Below are 22,035 nucleotides of genomic sequence, written 5' to 3'. Positions count from 1 at the left end.
TCTTATAGTTTTCTGCATACAGGTCTTCTGTCTCCTTAGGTAGGTTTATTCCTAGGTATTTTATTCTTTTTGTTGTAGTGGTAAATGGGAGTGTGTCCTTAAATTCACTTTCAGATTTTTCATCATCAGTGTATAGGAATGCAAGAGATTTCTGTGCATCTAAACTGTATCCTGCTACTTTACAGAATTCATTGATTAACTCTAGTAGTTTTCTGGTAGTATCCTTAGGATTCTCTATGTATAGTATGTCATCTGCAAACAGTGACAGTTTTACTTCTTCTTTTCTGATATGGATCCCTTTTATTTCTTTTTCTTCTCTGATTGTTGTGACTAAAACTTCCAAAACTATGTCGAATAATAGTGGTGAGAATGGACAACCTTGTCTTTTTCCTGATCTTAGTGGAAATGGTTTCCCTTTTTCACCATTGAGAATGATGTTGGCTGTGGGTTTGTCATATATGGCCTTTATTATGTTGAGGTAAGTTCCCTGTATGTCTACTTTCTGGAGGGTTTTTGTCATAAATGGGTGTTGAATTTTGTCAAATGCTATTTCTGCATCTATTGAGATGATCATATGGTTTTTCTCCTTCAGTTTGTGAATGTTTGATCACGTTTATTAATTTGCATATATTGAAGAATCCTTGCCTTCCTGGGATAAACCCCACTTGATCATGGTGTATGCTCCTGTAAATGTGCTGTTGGATTCTGTTTGCTACTATTTTGTTGACGAATTTTGCGTCTATGTTCATCAGTGATATTGGCCTGTAGTTTTCTTTCTTTGTGACATCTTTGGCTGATTTTGGTATCAAGGTGATTGTGGCGTCATAGAATGAGTTTGGGAGTGTTCCTCCCTCTGCTATATTTGGAAGAGTTTGAGAAGGATATCTAAATGTTTGATAAAATTTGCCTGTGAAGCCTGGTCCTGGTCTTTTGTTTGTTAGAGGGTTTTTAACCACAGTCTCAATTTCAGTGCTTGTAATTGGTCTGTTTATATTTTCTATTTCTTCCTGGTTCAGTCTTGGAAGGTTGTACTTTTCTAATAATTTGTCCATTTCTTCCAGGTTGTCCATTTTATTGGCAAATAGTTGCTTGTAGTAATCACTCATATCCTTTGTATTTCTGCAGTGTCAGTTGTTACTTCTCCTTTTTCATTTCTAATTCTATTGATTTGAGTCTTCTCCCTTTTTTTCTTGATGAGTCTGGCTAATGGTTTATCAATTTTGTTTATCTTCTGAATGAACCATCTTCTAGTTTTATGGATCTTTGCTATCATTTCCTTCATTTCTTTTTCATTTGTTTCTGATCTGATCTTTATGATTTCTTTCCTTCTGCTAACTTTGGGATTTTTTTGTTCTTCTTTCTGTAATTGATTTACGTGTAAGGTTAGGTTGTTAGTTGAGTTGTTTCTTGTTTCTTGAGGTAGGATTATAGTGCTATAAAATTCCCTCTTAGAACAGCTTTTGCTGCATCCCATAGGTTTTGGGTCATCGGGTTTGCATTGTCATTTGTTTCTAGGTATTTTTTGATTTCCTCTTTGATTTTGTCAGTGATCTCTTGTTTTTTTAGTAGAGTATTGTTTAGACTCCATGTGTTTGTATTTTTTTACAGATTTTTTCATGTGATTGATATCTAATCTCATAACGTTGTTTTTGGAAAAGATACAATTTCAATTTTCTTAAATTTACGAAGGCTTGTTTTATGACCCAAGATATGATTTATCCTGGAGAATCTTCCATGAGCAGTTGAGAAGTAAGTGTATTCTGTTGTTTCTGGATGGAATATCCTATAAATATCAATTAAGTCCACCTTGTTTCATGTATCATTTAAAGCTTGTGTTTCCTTATTTATTTTCATTTTGGATGATCTGTCCATTGGTGAAAGTAGGGTGTTAAAGTCCCCTAATATTATTGTATTACTGTTGATTTCCCCTTCTATAGCTGTTAGCATTTGCCTTATGTATTGAGGTGCTCTATGTTGGGTGCATAAATATTTACAATTTTTATATTTTCTTCCTGGACTGATCCCTTGATCATCATGTAGTGTCCTTATTTGTCTCTTGTAATGGTCTTTATTTTGAAATCTATTTTGTCTGTTATGAGATTGCTACTTCAGCTTTCTTTTGATTTCCATTTGCATGGAATATCTTTATCCATCCCCTCACTTTCAGTCTGTATGTGTCCCTAGGTCTGAAGTGGGTCTCTTGTAGACAGCATATATATGGGTCTTGTTTTTGTATGCATTCAGCCAGTCTATTTTTTTTGTCAGAGCATTTAATCCATTTACATTTAAGGTAATTTTTGATACGTATGTTCCTATTTCCATTTTCTTAATTCTTTTGTGTTTGTTTTTGTAGGTCTTTTCCTTCTCCTGTGTTTCCTGCCTAGAGAAGTTTCTCTAGCATTTGTTGTAAAGGTGGTTTGGTGGTGCTGAATTCTCTTACGTCTTGCTTGTCTGTAAAGATTTTAATTTCTCTGTTGAATCTGAATGAGATCCTTCCCAGGTAGAGTAATCTTGGTTGAAGTGTTTTCCTTTTCATCACTTTAAATATGTCCTGCCATTCCCTTCTGGCTTGCCGAATTTCTGTGGAGAAATCAGCTGTTAACCTTATGGGGATTCCCTTGTAAGTTATTTGTTGTTTTTCCCTTGCTGCTTTTAATATTTTTTCTTTGTATTTAATTTTTGATAGTTTGATTAGTTTGTGTCTTGGTGTGTTTCTCCTTGGATTTATCCTTTATGGGACTCTCTGCACTTCCTGGACTTGATTAACTATTTCCTTTCCCATATTAGGGAAGTTTTCAACTATAATCTCTTCAAATATTTTCTCAGTTCCTTTCTTTTTCTCTTCTTCTCTGGGACCCCTATAACCCTATAATTCTAATGTTTGTGCATTTAATGTTGTCCCCGAGGTCTCTGAGACTGTCCTCAAGTCTTTTGATTCTTTTTTCTTTGTACTGTTCTGGGGCATTTATTTCCACTATTTTATTTTCCAGGTCACTTATCCATTCTTCTGCCTCAGTTATTCTGCTATTGATTCCTTCTAGAGAATTTTTAATTACAGTTATTGTGTTATCATTGTTTGTTTGCTCTTTAGTTCTTTTAGGTCCTTGTTAAACGTTTCTTGTATTTTCTCCATTCTATTTCCAATATTTTGGATCATATTCATTGGGATTACTCTGAATTCTTTTTCAGGTAGACTGCTCATTTCTTCTTCAATTGTTTGGTCTGGTGTGTTTTTACCTTGCTCCTTCATCTGCTGTGTGTTTCTCTGTCTTCTCATTTTGCTTAACTTAGTCTGTTCGGGGTCTCCTTTTCGCAGGCTGCGGGTTCATAGTTCCTGTTGTTTTTGGAGTCTGCCCCCAGTGGGTTAGGTTGGTTCAGTGGCTTGTGTATGCTTCCTGGTGGAGGGGACTAGTGCCTGTGTTCTGGTGGATGAGGCTGGATCTTTTCTTTCTGGTGGGCAGGACCGTGTCTGGTGTTGTATTTTGGGGTGTCTGTGAACTTATTATGATTTTAGGCAGCCTCTCTGTTAATGGGTGGGATTGTGTTCTTGTCTTGCTAGTTGTTTGGTATGGGGTGTCCAGCACTGTAGTTTGTTGGTCGTTGAGTGGAGCTGGGTCTTAACGTTGAGATGGAGATCTCTGGGAGAGCTTTTGCTGTTTGATGTTACATGGAGCTGGGAGGTCTCTGGTTGTCCAATGTCCTGAATTCGGCTCTCCCACCTAAGAGGCTCAGGCCTGACACCGGGCTGGAGCAGCAAAACACTGTAAGCCACACAGCTAGGAAGAAAAGTGAGAAAAAAAAAAGAAAGAAAAATAAAATAAAATAATGTAAATAAAGTTATTAAAATAAAAACTTTAAAAATTAAAAATTAATTTAAAAAAAAGAAAGAAGAGAGCAACCAAAGCAATAAACAAATCTACCAATGATAACAAGTGGTAAAAACTATACAAAAAAACAAAAGGACAGACAGAACCCTAGGACAAATGGTAAAAGCAAAGCTATACAGACAAAATCACACAAAGAAGCATACACATACACACTCAGAAAATGAGAAAAAGGAACAAAATATATATATATATATATAAAAGGAAGAGAACAACTAAATCAATAAACCAATCTATGCATGATAATAAGCTCTAAATGCTAAAGTAAGATAAACATAAAACCAGAAAGCATATCCCATGTCTACAGTTGCTCCCAAGGTCCACTGCCTCAATTTTGGGATGATTCGTTCTCTATTCAGGTATTCCACAGATGCAGGGTACATCAAGTTGATTATGGAGATTAAATCCGCTGCTCCTGAGGCTGCTGGGAGAGATTTCCCTTTCTCTTCCTTGTTCGCACAGCTCCTGGGGTTCAGCTTTGGATTTTGCCCCGCCTCTGCGTGTAGGTCATCTGAGGGCATCTGTTCTTCGCCCAGACAGGATGGGGTTAAAGTAGCCGCTGATTAGGGTGCTCTGGCTCCCTCAGGCCAGGGGGAGGGAAGGGTATGGTATGGGGGCAAGCATGCAGTGGTAGAGGGCAGCGTGATGTTGCAACAATCTGAGGCGTGCCCTGTGTTCTCCTGGGGAAGTTGCCCCTGGATCACGGGACCCTGGCAGTGGCAGGCTGCACAGGCTCCCAGGAGGGGAGGTGTGGATAGTGACCTGTGCTTGCACACATGCTTCTTGGTGGCTGCAGCAGCAGCCTTAATGTTTCATGCCTGTCTCTGGTGTCCGCGCTGATAGCTGTGGCTCACACCCGTTTCTGGAGCTTGTTTAGGCCGTGCTCTGAATCCCCTCTCCTTGTGCACCCCGAAACAATGATCTCTTGCCTCTTTGGCAGTTCCAGACTTTTTCCTGGACTCCCTCCTGGCTAGCTGTGGCACACTTGCCCCCTTCAGGCTGTATTCATGCAGCCAACCCCAATCCTCTCCCTGGGATCTGAGCTCCGAAGCCCGAGCCTCAGCTCCCATCCCCCACCTGCCTCGGCGGGTGCGCAGACAAGCCTCTCAGGCTGGTGAGTGCTGGTCGGCACCAATCCTCTGTGCAGGAATCTCTCCACTTTGCCCTCTGCACCCCTGCTGCTGCGCTCTCCTTCGTGGCTTCGATGCTTCCCCCTCCCCACCCCCCATGTCCACCAGTGAAGGGGCTTCCTAGTGTGTGGAAACATTTCCTCCTTCACAGCTCTCTCCCAGTGGTGCAGGTCCCGTCCCTATTCTTTTGTCTTTGTTTCTTCTTTTGCCCTACCCAGGTACATGGGGAGTTTCTTGCCTTTTGGGAAGTCTGAGATCTTCTTCCAGCGTTCAGTAGGTGTTCTATAGGAGTTGTTCCACATGCAGATGTATTTTTGATGTATTTGTGGGGAGAAAGGTGATCTCCATGTCTTACTCCTCTGCCATCTTGAATGTCCTCCCCAAAAAGGATGATTATTAATGCATGTAGCTTTGTAGGTCTTAAGGTTGGGAATTCAAAGGGGTTCCCCTCTTATCATTTTTATGATGAAAAACCATGAATGACTCAAGTTGAGATTTCGGGACAGAGGGGGACTTTTGTGAAAATGAGAGAGAGAATTGAGAAGAACTCTTAGTATTTCCAGGGAGTATAGGAGGATCCAGTTGGTCTTGGTGAGCACAAATTTATAGTTGGATCAGTCTAACTAGTTGTAGGTACTTATAAGGTAAAGAGACAGAGAAGGCAGACATTTCTGATTATTCAAAGTAAGGTTTTGTTTGGTGTAGGAAAGGATAGGAAAATGAAGAAAGGACTGAGAATAATGACCAAAGGGGCAAAATCATTAGGATTAGGATTACTAAGGATCAAAACAATGGGATCAATAGTAATTAGGATAAAAATAGATTAAAATAAGAAGGTCTGTATCCTCGGCATCCTGATGAGGTTGGTATAGCAGGGCATGATTAAATGAATCAACTTGGAGGATAGGAGGCTGTTTTCAGAAAGTGAGATGAATGAATCCATTATGTCAGAGGAGAAACTGAGTCAGGTGATGAAAATATGCATGTATGCTTATGAAATGTGGGGTGAAGTGATGTTGAGATCACTGAAGTGAGATAGTGAAATAACTGATTTGATAGGTTGGTGAACTGATCATACAAATGAACATGAAAAGCATTCAGGTTGATTGTAGGCCCTGTAAGAGAAGATGAAGCTCAAGTGGTTGTATCACCAAATGTCATGCTCCTTAAATGATTAATGACCTATGAGGACAGGAGAGAAGAAGATAGACCTGGGATCCAGATTCTGAGGCATATATGAATGAATAAATAAACATGCTACTCATGAGAGCACTCAGTAAGAGATGTTACTATTCAGGAGTATATTAGTCAGAATAGGCTAGCATATGCTGCTGAAATAAACAGCATCTAGTTCCCAGGGGTTTACATAACAAATTTTTATTACATAAACGTCACTGTAGGGTGGAGAGACTCTCTAGGACAGCTTTCCTTTATGGGTTGGCTCAGTATTCCTGCATGTTTCATATTATGTCACCTGCATAGCAAGGTAAGTTTTCCACAAGTAAATGAAAATAGCATAGAAATTCACATACTGTCTTTTAAATACTTCTCTAAAGTGTTGCAATGTCCCTTCCACTCACATTTCATTAGGCCATGAAAGTTAGATGGTCATACCTAACTTCAAGGGGGTAGCAAGACATATATATTCAGGAAAGCAAAGAAAATAAGAAATGTTCTCCATTATATAATTTGACCTCCTTTATTGTAGATTAATTGACCATAGGTGTGTGGGTTTATTTCTGGGCTTTCTATTCTATTCCATTGAACCATATTTCTGTTTCTGTGCCAGTACCATAGTGTTTTGATTACTGTAGCTTTGTAGTATAGTCTGAAGTCAGGGAGCTGATTCTTCTGGCTCTGTTTTTCTTTCTCAAGGTTGCTTTGGCTATTTGGGATCTTTTGTGTTCCCATACAAATTAAAAAAATTTTTTTTGTTCTAGTTCATTGGTAATTTGATAGGGATTGTGTTGAATCTGTAGATTACCTTGAGTAATATAGTCATTTTGACAATATTGATTCTTTGAATCCAAAACACATTGTATCTTATAAGTGGTACCGGGAAAACTGGACAGCTACATGTAAAAGAATGAAATTAGCACTTTCGGAGTTGGAAGAGGCAGGTCTGGTCTCAAAATGGAGGTAAAACCGCCACCCGGCTGCCCCCAGCCTGACTCCGGCTGTCGCTGCCACCACCGGGGGGAGGAGGGCCATGATCCAAAGGAACCAGAACAGTTGAGAAAACTGTTTATTGGTGGTCTGAGCTTTGAAACTACAGATGATAGCTTAAGAGAATATTTTGAGAAATGGGGCACACTTACAGATTGTGTGGTGATGAGAGACCCCCAAACAAAATGTTCCAGGGGCTTTGGTTTTGTTACTTACGCTTGTGTTGAAGAGGTGGATGCAGCAATGTGTGCTCAACCACACAAGGTTGATGAGCATGTAGTGGAACCAAAGAGAGCTGTTTCTAGAGATGATTCTATAAAGCCTGGTGCCCATCTAACAGTGAAGAAAATTTTTGTTGGTGGTATTAAAGAAGATACAGAAGAATATAATTTGAGAGACTACTTTGAAAAGTATGGCAAGATTGAAACCATAGTTATGGAAGACAGGCAGAGTGGAAAAAAGAGAGGATTTGCTTTTGTAACTTTTGATGATCATGATACAGTTGATAAAATTGTTATTCAGAAATACCACACTATAAATGGGCATAATTGTGAAGTGAAAAAGGCCCTTTCTAAACAAGAAATGCAATCTGCTGCATCACAAAGAGGTCGTGGAGGTGTATCTGGCAACTTTATGGGTCGTGGAGGAAACTTTGGAGGTGGTGGAGGTAACTTTGGCCATGGTGGAAACTTTGGTGGAAGAGGAGGCTATGGTCGTGGAGGTGGTGGCAGCAGAGGTAGTTATGGAGGAGGTGATGGTGGATATAATGGATTTGGAGGTGATGGTGGTAACTATGGTGGTGGTCCTGGTTATAGTAGTAGAGGAGGCTATGGTGGTGGTGGACCAGGATATGGAAACCAAGGTGGTGGATATGGTGGCGGTGGTGGAGGATATGATGGTTACAATGAAGGAGGAAATTTTGGAGGTAACTGTGGTGGTGGTAAGAGCTATAATGATTTTGGAAATTATAGTGGACAACAGCAATCAAATTACGGACCCATGAAGGGAGGCAGTTTTGGTGGAAGAAGCTCGGCAAGTCCCTATGGTGGTGGTTATGGATCTGGTGGTGGAAGTGGTGGATGTGGTAGCAGAAGGTTCTAAAAACTCAGAAGAAAAGGGCTACAGTTCTTAGCAGGAGAGAGAGTGAGGAGTTGTCAGGAAAGCTGCAGGTTACTTTGAGACAGTCGTCCCAAATGCATTAGAGGAACTGTAAAAGTCTGCCACAGAAGGAACGATGATCCATAGTCAGAAAAGATACTGCAGCTTAAATAGGAAACCCTTCTTCTTCAGGACTGTCATAGCCACAGTTTGCAAAAAGTGCAACTATTGATTAATGCAATGTAGTGTCAATTAGATGTACATTCCTGAGGTCTTTTATCTGTTATAGCTTTGTCTTTTTCTTTTTCTTTTCATTACATCAGGTATATTGCCCTGTAAATTGTGGTAGTGGTACCAGGAATAAAAAATTAAGGAATTTTTAACTTTTCAATATTTGTGTAGTTCAGTTTTTCTACATTTTAGTACAGAAACTTTAACAAAATGCAGTTTTGAAGGTGTTTCCTTGTGAGTTAACAAGTAAAGAAGATCATTGTTAATTACTATTTTGTATGAATTTTGCTAAAGTTAACTGTAAAGAAACACCTGCTGACTTGCAGTTTAAGGAGATCTATTCTCCCCATTTCCAAACCATGAAATGAATGGGCTCTGACATGTGGAGAGAATAGATATTTGTATGTTTGCAATGTGTGTTTTAGATAATAGAATTTGGTATTTAAATTAGCATATTTGCGAATTTAATAGCATTAAGATTTACTTCAAATGAAAAATCTCAAAATTCCTATTTGGTTTTTGTGCATTTTCTTTCAAAATGTAATCATATGATTTTAGTGTATTAGCTTTGCTGAGAGTCCTAGCTGTGTTTAGAACATCTCCATTCTACATTCACCTTGGTCACATGTGAACTGCTGCCATAGTTTTATTTGGGTGTAAAGAATGTCTCCTGCCCTCTGTTTAAATTCTGGAAAGGGATAGTGAATGTTTTCCATTTCCTCCTACCTTAAGAAACATTCATAAAATCTTCAAAATACAGGACCAGTAAGCCTGCTCTATCTGAGCGAATTAGTGGCTACCTTTTTTTTTTCCCTTTTAAAGCACAAGAGGCCCATAAATCTTCAGTTATTTTCCTTGGTTTAATATATATTTTGTTGATACAAGCTCTCAGAGCAAGAGAATAAAAATCATGCATTGTTGAACCGTTAACTGGCTGGCATGCTTTCCTGTTTGTACCCTCTGCATTTTACTGGATGAAACCAAGGATAGTCTAGATATAATCATCCCAAGTGATTACTGCAGTAGAAGTGTAGCACAGTTGCTTAGTACAAACAAGCTTTTCACTTCCTCAAGACCTGAATCCAAATTTGGATAGTCAGAGTTTGTAAAAATCCCAAAGAACACACTGTTATTTCCGTGTGTATGCTTGAACCTAAATCATGTTGGTATGAGTTTACAATTTGTTTGGAAGACCCTGGTTGAGAAGAGTCTTAGATAACAAGGTCATGTATATATATATAAACCAATGTCTACTGTTTTGTGCCAGCTAGTGCTTAAAATTTAATTCGAGCCCCAAGTATGTGCCCTGCTGTTATTATTTCTTCGGTAGTTGAACGTTAAATTTGAGATTCTTATTTTTGTTTTAAGAAGTACTAAGCAAAACAAGCAATAAAAGGGGGGATGGGGCGTGCTAGTGTTTGAATATGCTCTGGTTGCTCTAATTCTGTGCCTCTGTGCATTAATATTTGGATGCATGCAATGCCAGCATGGAAATCGGTCTTCACAGACACTGCAGTTTTCCAGAAAACACTCACAAACCAATAAATGTAACAGACAACATTCCATTTGTTAATGGACATATGTGAATAAGCAGTGTAGAAAATAGGCTAGTTATTAGAAAATGGTTAAGTCTTTAACAACTTAAAGTGTTGGTTATATAAAGGGACACTGTCAATGTTCATAACTTAAACCTGGGTACCTGGTCAAAATAATGCTTGGGAAACATTTTATTAAAATTAAGCTAAATTGTCTCAAGTTCTTTTATTCATATAATAAAGGTTGAAGGAATGGGGGAGATTAACATTTCCTGTTTCTATATTTGTGAAATTGTTTGACACAACCTTGACAGTATCCTTTAATGGCATATGAGGTTAATTTGTACTGTTAACAAACTTTCTGTGTTCTGGAACTAGCTTAATAGTGAAAATATTGTCAGTAAGTTGATGTTTGCAACCTATAAGCAGGTGAAATCTGTGTATGTGACCTGTTTATAAGTTGTATTAGCTTAGTTCTTGTGAACAGTGTGGAAAAGTTAAGCCATGAGGAGAGTGATTTAACCAGCTTTAAAGGACCTAAGATGTGCTTTTTAAGCACAGTGTGGGTCAAAGGAGACTCACTAAGACAGGACTTCAGCAGCTTTTTGAGTATGGACAAGTCAGCAGCAAGAGCTTCAACTACAGAGAAGTGAAGGCATGACATACTATGGTGATAGTGAGCAACTTTCCAAAAGCTAGTTAAATCTGCTTATTACAACTGAAATATCAAAGAAAGTCTAGCAGGAAGGAGCTCTTCACCTTTTGGAACACCAATGAGAGATAGTTGGCCACAGTCACTAGGTCTAGCATTTAGACCTGCAAGGAAGGGCAATAAGCATTAGGTAAGGCTTGAATTTGAATTTTGCACTAATTAAAGAGTAATTTTTTGCAAAGCAAAAAAAAAAGAGAAAGAAATTAGCACTTTCTCTAATACCATACACAAAAATAAACTCAAAATGGATTAAAGACCTAAATATAAAACCAGATGCCATAAAACACCTATAGGAAAACATAAGCAGAACACTCTTTGACATAAATAGCATAAATATCTTTCTGGATCCATTTCCTAAAGTAATGGAAATAAAAACAAAAATAACAAATGGGACATAATTAAACAAAAGTTTTTGCACAGCAAAGGAAAGCATAAACAAACAAAAATACAACCTATAGAATGGGAGAAGATATTTGCAAACGATGTGACTGACAAGGGATTAATCTCCAAAATGTACAAACGGCTCAACAGCTCAATATAAAAAAACCCAAACCACCCAGTCAAAAAATGGGCAGAAGATCTAAACAGACATTTCTCCAAAGAAGACATACAGATAGCCAAAAGGCAGATGGAAAGATGCTCAACATTGCTAATTACTAGAGAAATGCAAATCAAAACTACAAGATGTCACCTCACACCAGTCAGAATGGCGATGACCAAAAGATCTACAAACAATAAATGCTGGAGAGGGTGTGGAAAAAATGGAACCCTCCTACACTGTTGGTGGGAATGTAAATTGGTACAGACACTATGGAGAACAGTATGGAGGTTCCTTAAAAAACTAAAAATAGAGTTACCATATGATCCAGCAATCCCACTCCTGGGCATGTATCTAGAGAAAAACATGGTTGGAAAGGATACATGCACCCCAATGTTCGTTGCAGCACTATTTACAAGAGTCAAGACATGGAAGCAACCTAAATGTCCATTGACAGAGAAAGGGATAAAGAAGATGTGGTATATATGTACAGTGGGATATTACTCAGCCATAAAAAAGAATGAAATAATGCCATATACAGTAACGTGGATGGACCTAGAGATTATCATACTAAGTGAAGTAAGTCAGACAGAGAAAGACAAATATATGATATCGTTTATATGTGGAATCTAAAAATGTGATACAAATGAACTTACATATAAAACAGAAATAGGCCCACAGACATAGAAAACAAACTTATAGTTACCAAAGGGCAAAGGTTGTGGGAGGGAGGGATAAATTAGGAGTCCGGGATTAGCATCCACACACTACTATATATAAAATAGATAACAAACTAGGACCTACTGTATAGCACAGGGAACTCTATTCAATGTTTTGTAACAACCTATAAGGGAAAAGAATTGAAAATCACTGAATCACTCTGCTGTATAACTGAAACTAACACAATGCTGTAAATCAACTAAACTTCAATTAAAAAAAAGAAATGTTGATGAGCATTAATAATGCCTATGTCAAGTGGTGTACAAAAATTTAAATTAAAACATGTAATAAAAGGAAATTTTACTAAAAGGGTGAAAGATTTTGGAAAGTTTGTTAATCACGGAATGCAAGTTCCAGGGTACACAGTAGATGGGATTGAAAAGGAGTAGTGAAAGAGTGTATTATAGAAAATAAGTGCCTGTCAGATTTAGAATGGTGCATGGGGAATATAAGTAGATGGAAGGCCTTATTTTAGAATGTTGGCTTAGAAATATAGGAATTATATGCAAGAAAGGATCAACTAGTCATCAGTTTGCCAAAGATCAAATATCCTGGCTTCTCAAATTTGTGCACGACGTTGGTATCAGTAGCTTCAAGGGATGGACAGATCCACTGCAAATGTTGTAATGCACAGGGGTTGGGTGGGACGTTTTCAATGTGGTTCACAGTAATTATACAACTGATAACTCAGCAGTGTTTTGTTCTCATAATCTTTTCCATATCTTTATTTGTACTCTGTATTTCTAATTCACATCTGCATATATATTTTAAAACATACTAGCATTCGCTCATTTTAACTTTACTATTTTCAAATTCAATCTTTTACTTTCATCATTTTTATTCCTACCTTAATTTTTCTCTATCATTCTCTATTTTGATCTTTACTTTATTGAGTTTCCTAGTATCACTTAGTCCTGCTTCCTAGAAGAACTTATTTTCTCCCCTTTTCAATGACCCTGGAGAAATTCCCTTTCACAAACCCATGAAGAATGAAGTATTCTGGCTAATCTCACTTTCAGGGGATATACAGACATATGAAAATAAAGAAATTGAATCATGAAGATGGCTAAATACTAAAGAATTAGAATATAATTCTTTTAAATCAGTCTAGCCTCAGAGGTAAGACTTTTGGTTTGAAAATACATTTCATGAGAAGTTTAGACTTTAAGAAAAGTAATATGAGAAAAGAACAGTTTTATGGGTCATATGATCATGACACTGTCATCTAAGTCCTTGAGAGCCAGCACTGCCCTACAATTCCGAAGATAATTGTATGTGGCCTACCCCACATTTAATTTAGTAGTTCAGAATTTCTAAAGTGATTTTCAACTGTGACAGTGTGCCATTTTGAGACTGTCACATTGTTAAATGTTAAAATATAGACTATGTGGAAATCAAATGGCTTCTAAACTGTATGCATTTTCAGTAAGCCTTGATAAAAAATAACTTCATTGTTTTAAAATCCATTAGAATAATGGATGTAAATGACTTGTGACATTAATTTTTTTCTATATCCACTTTAGTCCACAACTCTATAACCCATATCAGTCACCCTAAAGTTTCAACATATTAAAAAGACTTGCTGACTGGGGACAACATTATGGCTAGCAGTGAACAATGAAGTTGAGAAGGATGTAAGGCAGAGTAGTAGATTAGTAAAGTATCTAACAGAAGTATGGAGCTACCCAAGAGACTGAAGTCTGTGAATTCAGAAAGTTACCAAAATTACAAGAGAAAAGGCTGTGGAAATCAATTGAAGAGGCAGAAATAGTTCAGTTGTTTTTTAGATTTGAAACCAACTCAATGTGACTGCCTAATGGAAACAATTAGAATTGATATTTGGTGTCTTGCCTTCTGATACCACATCAACCTGGTGAGAGGCTCTTGAAAAAGGGTTAGATAGCATATAATATATAAACTTTCACCTAAGTATTTAGGAGCTAGGGTACCTGGAATTCAGTTCTAGCTCTGCCACTGCCCAGTGAGGGGACCTACTAGCTCTTCATATATCTCACCAGGGAACTGTGTGGTAATAGCTACAGCCTTTCCATCAATACTCTTTGTGCTTTTTACTCCATGTAAAACATACACGGAGTTGGCATTTCTGCTGGTCAGAGTGATTTGAAAACATTTCTGATCATTTTTCTTTCCCATTTCTTCTTTCGTACTTTACTCTTCTTTGTCCTTTTATTCTCTTTCTCCTTTTCTTATACAAATGTTTATTGAACAAGTACTCTGTGCTGGACATTGTGCTAGCCTATGAATACTCCATTTATTTCTAAAGAAACAAAATATATCATCTAACACATGACACCAGTCACTTTTAGTTAAAAGGACTTTTTAAGGTAGATGGTACTCCATTTCCCTCTCTTTTCTCTTTCTTTCTCTCTCTCTCTGTCACACACACACACACAGAAACAATTAAAGGCAGAGCTATGCCATTTCTACCATGTAATCCTGCATGATTTATAGGAATATATTATAATGAGAGATTGTTGCTCAGTCTGCAAGGTAGGGGAATTTATGTAGGATTGGCTTCATATTTTGTACTTCAAAAAATGAGAAAGGATATCATTAATCAACCTATCTTCATCTGAATAGTCATTAAAGATGCTATCTGAGGTGCCTGCCACAATTCCTAGGTGCACAGTGGGCCCAGTGACTGTACTTAAACAGAATTACTCCATGGCTTGTATCTATACACATGCTGCTCTGACAGCCGCTGCAATACCCTGTTCACATATGTGGTGATTCATCATTATTTTTGATGCCATGGGGCTTGGCTATGATGTGTATCCCATTTGTCCTGGTAAGCTTGTTTATGCGTCATAATCTTGTCCTTCTACATTAGGTTCATTATGACCTGCAGGAGTTCTAGAAGCTTCATGTGTTATTTATGGTTGATCCAGATCGCCTAAATAAGAAGCAATGAGTCTGGGATGCATTCATGCTCCCTGATTTGCATCTTAATAAAGCCTTTATTTCTTTTTAACAATTTTTTTATCATGATACTACAGGAAACTGTTTTGCCCCAGAAGCAGAATTTAGGGAGTGTTTCGCATTGTGTTTTAATGATAACATTAGGTTCTCTGGACAATTTCCTCAATATGTTCTGGTATTAACGCATAATTGGCAGTTCATAGTACTGTATTCAACTCTGCAAAACTCTCCATGATGAATTGCACACCGTGTGCTCACTTTTGTGCACCTGGCCAAGGTCCTAGTTGAGCGGCTTCATGGTTTTGGAGACTGTCCTCTGCCTGCTGACTTGGAAAATGGAGGAGATGAAAAAGATCAGGAAGTTTTTTTGGTGGGGGCCATTGTGTCAGGCCCTGTTCCTCTCCACTGGTCTCTGGTCCCACTTGAAGATCCTCTGGAACATACAGATTTGGGAGGGATGTAATGGTGCTTTTACAAATTTCTCATGGCATGGATATGGCCAGGGAGGAGGACTGGCTTTGGTGCAAAGCAATCCTTGGTTCTGAGAATATGCCAACAAGTTTATGAATAATAATACAAATGATACTGATGATAATAGCCTTTACTGAATGATTATTTCTATGTGCTGCCTTGCATGTATTAGTTTAACACACACATACCACACATATGCAAACCTTATGACAAATGTAGAATCTTGATCTCCATTTTGCAGATGAGAAAATGGAAGCACGTGCTGTTGAAACAACTTGTTTATAGTCACCATGTAGTAAGTGGCTGAACAGGGATTTGAACAGAGGCAGCCAGGGAAAGTGGCAGCAGGATATGATCTTCTTCAGAGGTACCCAAGGATCCCTTCCCTGCTCTTTGCTTTCTGCCTTCCATGGTCCTGCTGGTCTGAGCCCATTTTGCGAGCTGGTGCCTGATTTGCCTGCATCTCTGGTCGTATGTTCTCCTGATTCTTTCTTTTTGTGTTGTGTCATATTTCCAGGTCTGGCCTCGGGACTAGGGCCACCACTTGCCCTTTTAATACCTTTGTTGAATTAGAAGAGATTAACTTGCTTAAGTCAAATTTCTTTCTATGATTGTACAACCTGAGGAGCCCTTATGTGGCAGCAATGCCGGCTGTGCACACACTGCTCTCGTGTCCACTCACATCCCTGTAACATTGGTGTACACACCACTAACACCGCACACATTCTTGATCCCCTTCCCAGCCTCCTTTGGAGGTTAAAAATTGGGTTCTGAGACCTCAGAGCAGGTGAGGGCTAGCCAGGGCTCAGCCATGTGCATGTTTATATGTGTATGCATGCATGAATTCACACACACATGTGTATGTGTATATGTGTGAGATCTCAAGTGTGCACAGCTTTAAGGGCCAGTGTTTATGGATGAGGGCTTCTTTTCCACTTCCCCAGACCCATCTGGAAAGCTCACGATCTCTACTTCTGCTCTCACACACTCGTGTAAGTTAACAGAAGTCTAAGATGTAGGGGAGGTGGTGCCTTTGAGTAGGGCACTACTTGAATGCTTATATACCAAACCCTGCACTGCCCTCATTTTGGGGAAGTTTCCCTTTGCGCAGCCTAGAAGACAAAGTCTGCGGCCTGCTGGTTATACAGACTTAAAATTCAGATATTCTTAAAATATGATATTTTTGCCATCACTGTCGTTGTCATAAATAATTCAATTTATGTAGCAGCTATCTTACACATATCACATCAATTAATTTCCAAAACAATCCTGTGGCATAGGGGTTATCCTCATTTTACAGAGTTTACAGGCCCAGAGAGGTGCTATGACTCTCCCAAAGGGGCACAGCTAGGGAATAGTGGAGCACTGGCTGGGATCCAGGTTAGTTTGACACCAAAGCCTGTGCTTTCATAAGCTGTACGAAGCTGCCTCTCAATGGGATTATCACAATAAGGTACACAAATAATTCTCTAACTTCCATTTAAATTCTCTTTGCACAAATTCCCAGGAAGCTTTTTTTTGTTGTCTTTAATTTTTTGGGTCAATCTAAGAGATGGGATGACTAGTTTTTCCATTTTCCAAAACAAATCAGTACAAATATAGGATGAAGACAATCAATATCTATTGATACATTATCAAATAAAAAATATCAGCTGTAATGCTCTGAATATTAACTCCTCATTTGAAACAACAAAGCAATTTTGTCAATAAACAAAGACATTCTATTGGGTAAGAAATTTTTTAACTTCTCATTTCTCCTTAATGACAGTGTGTAATCATGCCAGGATAACATACGTTAACTGCAGCGATTACCTCATAACAATCCCCTTTTTCAATTTATCTTTTGCCCACAGCCTCTTCACATCACCCTGCTCATCACCTTTATCCACTATAGTTCACATTTTACACATATGTGCAAGCTAAACTTTTAAGTTTATTATTATTTTACTTGCATGAGTTATAAATCTTTTTGCAGACTCACCTCGGTCTCAGCTTTGTCTTAATGGGGTGATTTTCATCTCACCTTTTAATCTTTACCTCCTATTCACCTATTCTAGTTTTTTCCCCACTAACTCAAATTTGCTGCTAATTTACTCCATCAACTAATTCCCAAGCCACTCATATCTGAAACTAAAATCCACCTAAAACCCAGAAGTTCATTTACAATCCAAAGTTACTGAAACAATAATAAGGAAAAGGATAAGCCCAATTTAATCCAACCGATATTTATTGAGTTCCATATGTGAAGTAGTAGAAGCCAGGTACTATCTGAGGAAGAATAAACAAATGAGCAGGGGGCTGAGGTCAGGTGAGGAACTGCTGGCTTCTGTGATTAAGCTTTGCAAGGAGCCATAAATCATGGAGATGATCAGATGTTCCTAGAAGTAGGAGTGTAGGTTGGATTATATGATTAATGACATTAAGGAATTCTATGTTGTTAGGACTCAGAAAATTAGAAGTATAACCTATGCAAAATAATCTCTGGAGGTGAAATTGTAAAGGGTTAAGAGAGTGGGTCGACTGAGAAAGACAGGTGATGTAATGACCACAGCAAATACAGTGGAGCTAAATGAAGCAGAGAAGCTTCTGGTCCAGCATTTCCACCAATCTGTCTGTGCAGGAGTCACCTTATATGAAGGATATGAATTCTGGAGAAAGGTCCTATCAGACAACATAGCCTGATAAACCAAATGGAGGTATATTGAGAAACTCTGATTGTATATTCCAAAAGTGATGCTTTCATTATTAATGTATTTTTCTAGATATCTCTGAGTCATGCAAACAAATATTTTAAAAACAAATTAACCTAGGACAAAATGACCGTTAAATTTCAAGTCTCTAGGATTGGAAGTTAGGAAGGGAGGACCGCTTTACCTATTCTCACTAGAAGAAGACTCGTATAAAGGTACTATCTCTATTTTGATAAAGGTAGTTGACAATTCTTGTTCCTTGGGAAATTGACACGCTCTGCCCATAGTTTCCAACTAAAGAATATTTGCCAATCTGAGAAATGTATGCTGTAATGTAGTTTTCAAACAAGTATTCTTTGTTTTTTTTGATACTTTCTACTTTAATTATACCATAGTATATTTTTTCCCCTTTGATGAACATGAAAAATGTGCTACTTTGATGCTGCATTTTACTCTTGGTATTGAAATTATAAAGTCAATACACTATTAGTTTGACCACTTTTTGTCCTAAGTGTACTGAAAATATTGAAGTATAAAGAGCTTTCTAAGACTGACTGCATGTTCTCCCCAGAAAAGTTTGAGAAGTTGCTACAAAGGAAGAAACATTTCCCCTCACTGATTAGCAAATGCCAATTCCATTATAAATATACATGCGTGTTGACCTTTTAGTTTGTTTTCCAGAATACAAATTCAGTAGAGCCCCCATTCTGTTGCACATGCTGTGAAGGTATTTTGGGGGCATTGGAACACAAATAGGAATATCAATCTACCCACTTCATGTCAGAATCCCTGTATGGAGCCTTGTTTCTGGCTCCTCTGTGGTGCCAGAATAGAGCTCATGCCAATCAGCAGGTCTGGGGTTTAAAGATTTCTTCCTACTGCCGCTCTGCAAGCTTAAATCAAGAGCAGATTAGAGTCTGCTCTAATACTGTGTGGTTTATAAAGTCTTCCTTTTTGACTTGAAAAACAAATATGCCTGCATTTTCAGACTGTGTGTACATTGATGCAGGCTTGCATAATACAGCTGCTAAGCTAAAAAAACAAAAACAAAACCCCAATTTTTTTTCCATAGACAGGAAAGACTAATTTTCATGTGTGTGATTTTGAAGGACTCTGGTAAATATGGCACTGCCAATCAAAACACAAATTGAGAGATTGAATAACATAGGACTTCCATTTAGAAAGGCATTTTCAGATTCCTTGTACCAAATTTTACTCTGTATGTTCATCAGTGGCTGCATAATTATTGCTTCCATGTACTGACATGCCAGAGTTAGACACTGTGCTGTTGTGTTTATACTTTGTATATATTATTTATAATTCTCACAACAACCCTGAAAGGAAGACCTAATTTTCCCAATTTTAACAGAGGAAGCAGAACTTAGAAAAGTATAAATTCCAGGTTCAAATTCTGATTCCCCACATGTTCTTGGTATAATCTTGAGGGAGCTTCTTCACCTCTTTGGGCCTCAATTTCTTCATCTCTAAATGTGGACAAAAATATTATCATTCGTACATTTGTTTTGGAAATGAAACGAGTTAATTATATGAATGGACAGACATATGTAAAGACCTACAGTAAGCATTACACATGTTTGCTATTATTATTATTATTAAACAGTACCTTAATTGACTACATTTTTTATTTCCTGACATCTAAGAATTTTTCAATTTTTAAAATTGTTTTGCTTTAGGCACCTGAGGTAGCAGAGAATAAAATGAAACTAAAAGTACTTGCTCTTGTGCAGCTTTCATCCTAGTAGGGATGGACAGTTAAGAAAGGATATAAGTAAAATACATAGCATGTTATATGGTGAAAGTGCAAAAGAGAAGAACAAAGCAGTGAATGAGGACAGAGGGTCAGAGTTGGGGTTTCTATTTTTAAATATGATGATCAGGGGAAACCTTTTTGAGAAGAGCACACCTGAACAAAGACTATACATAAAGAGATGAAGGAGTGAGTCACGTGGGTATGTGGGAGAAGAGCATGCTGGCCATGAGGGAAGCAAATGCAAACACCCTGATGTGAAAGTGCACCTGACAAAGTCTGAGGAGGAACAAGATGCTCAGCAGGGTAGGAACAAAGGGGAGTCAGATTATAGGAGATGAGAGTTAGCAAAGAGCTACACTTTACAGGACCTTGAAGCCCATTGTGTAAAAACATTGGCTCTTAATCTGAGATATTGAGCAGAAGAGTGATATGATCTGACTTATAAATTTTCCTAGAATTCCTGTGGCTACAGTGTTGAGAATTCACAGAAAGAAGCAGAGAGACCACTTCAGAGGCCATTGCAATAATCTAGGCAGGAGGTAATGGTGGCTTGGGCCAGAATAGTAGTGGTGGAGGTGGTGAAACATGGTTGGACTCTGGAAATATTTTGAAGATAGAGTTGGTAGTATTTGGTGCTGGAAGGGATGGCATGGACATATTTTGAAGATAGAGTTGGTAGTATTTGGTGCTGGAAGGGATGGCATGGAAATATTTTGAAGATAGAGTTGGTAGTATTTGGTGCTGGAAGGGATGGCATGTAAGTGTGTACATGTGTAAAAGAGAGAAGAATCAAGACAGACTGAGGTTTTTGGCCTGAGCAACTTGGAAGAATGAAGCTCTTCTTCACTAAAAAAGACTGTGGTAGAGGTTTGGAAAGAAGGACCAACCTGGGAGTTCAGTTGGGGCATTCTACCCTTGAGATGCCTATTAGACATGCATGTGGAGACGTTGAGTGGCAATTTGAAGTTGAGAGGTAAGGCCCTGGCTAGAGATTAAATTTGGGAGGCATCAGCATAGAGACAGTATTTAAAGCCTTGGATGAAATCACCAAGGAACGGGTATAGCGGGAAAATAGATGAGGCTCAGGGACCAAGTCTTGTGTTACTCCATTATTGAGGTTGGTGAGCTGTGGGGAACTAGCACACAGACTGTAAGAAGTAGCTGGTGAGTCATGAGAAAGGGGAGTGTGGAGTTTTAGAAACCATGTCTAGGAGGAGCAAATGCTTAAATGTGTCGAATGCTCCTGATATGTTAAGTAGGATGAGGGTTGAGAATTGACTCCTGGATTTAATAATGATGAAGTCATGTTGACAATGATAACAGTAAGAGGACTTTTCGTGGAGTCATGGAGGCAAAAATCTTATTGGAATGAATTTAAAAGAAAATAGAGAAAAATTGGAGACACAGGGACTTCTTTCTAGGTGTTTACTCTAATGTGAGGGAGGGAAAATGGTCTGTAGTTGGCAGGGGAGGTGAAATCAAGAGACAGTTGTTGTTCGTTTTTTATGGGAAAAATAATACCTGGCCTGTGTGATGATGGAAGAGAGGCACAGGAAAAATTAACTTAATATGCAAGAGAGAGAAGAAACCAGCTGGACCAGTATTCAAGCAGGCAGGAGTTAATGCTATCTATTGCAAAGTAGAGGAGTTAACCTTAGCTAGGAAGGAGGGCAGTTAATTCAGAGGAATGACAGAGAAAGAAGAGAACAGAGTTGCATAGTGGGGTGGATATAGTAGTAAAACTTGTCAAAGTCATCTGATTGTTTTATTTTTCTCAGGGAAAATAAGACAGAAGTTCAGGGAAGAAGGATGAGCAGGGTGTCCTGGGTTTCCTGTGATGAAGACATGCACAGTAATAAAAGGCATTATGAAATTAGTCCTGATGGTTCCAAGGCTAGCCTGGACCATCAGTGTTGAGGCAGGATAAAAGGATGGCAATCTTACTTGGAGTTGCAAAGTTTTGGCATTTTCACTTGACACTAGGCAGGGAGGGTGTAAAAGACCATGGGATGGGCTTATTTCTAGCACTTGGGAATCCCTCTGAACCCTGCAGATGAAAAGCTGGAGAGGGAAGGAGGACAATTTTACTTTGAATATGCAGGTCTCCCTGTGTGAGGCTTCCTCTTGGCCCCTGTTAGTGGGGAGAACT

At 38.4% G+C, this 22,035-nt stretch overlaps 1 pseudogene; it reads left to right on the top strand.

Annotated features, from left to right (window-relative positions):
- Nucleotides 1-5,286: 5,286 nt before the first annotated feature.
- LOC111168125 (heterogeneous nuclear ribonucleoprotein A3 pseudogene) lies at nt 5,287-9,321 on the top strand (annotated as a pseudogene).
- The last annotated feature ends 12,714 nt before the right edge of the window (nt 9,322-22,035 follow it).

The sequence above is a fragment of the Delphinapterus leucas genome, chromosome 5 (genome assembly GCF_059928025.1).
Source record: "Delphinapterus leucas isolate spDelLeu-1000000601 "Yukka" chromosome 5, BTC_Dleu_Yukka2, whole genome shotgun sequence".
Lineage (NCBI taxonomy): Eukaryota > Metazoa > Chordata > Mammalia > Artiodactyla > Monodontidae > Delphinapterus > Delphinapterus leucas.
This window is presented reverse-complemented; position numbering and strand designations above follow the sequence as displayed.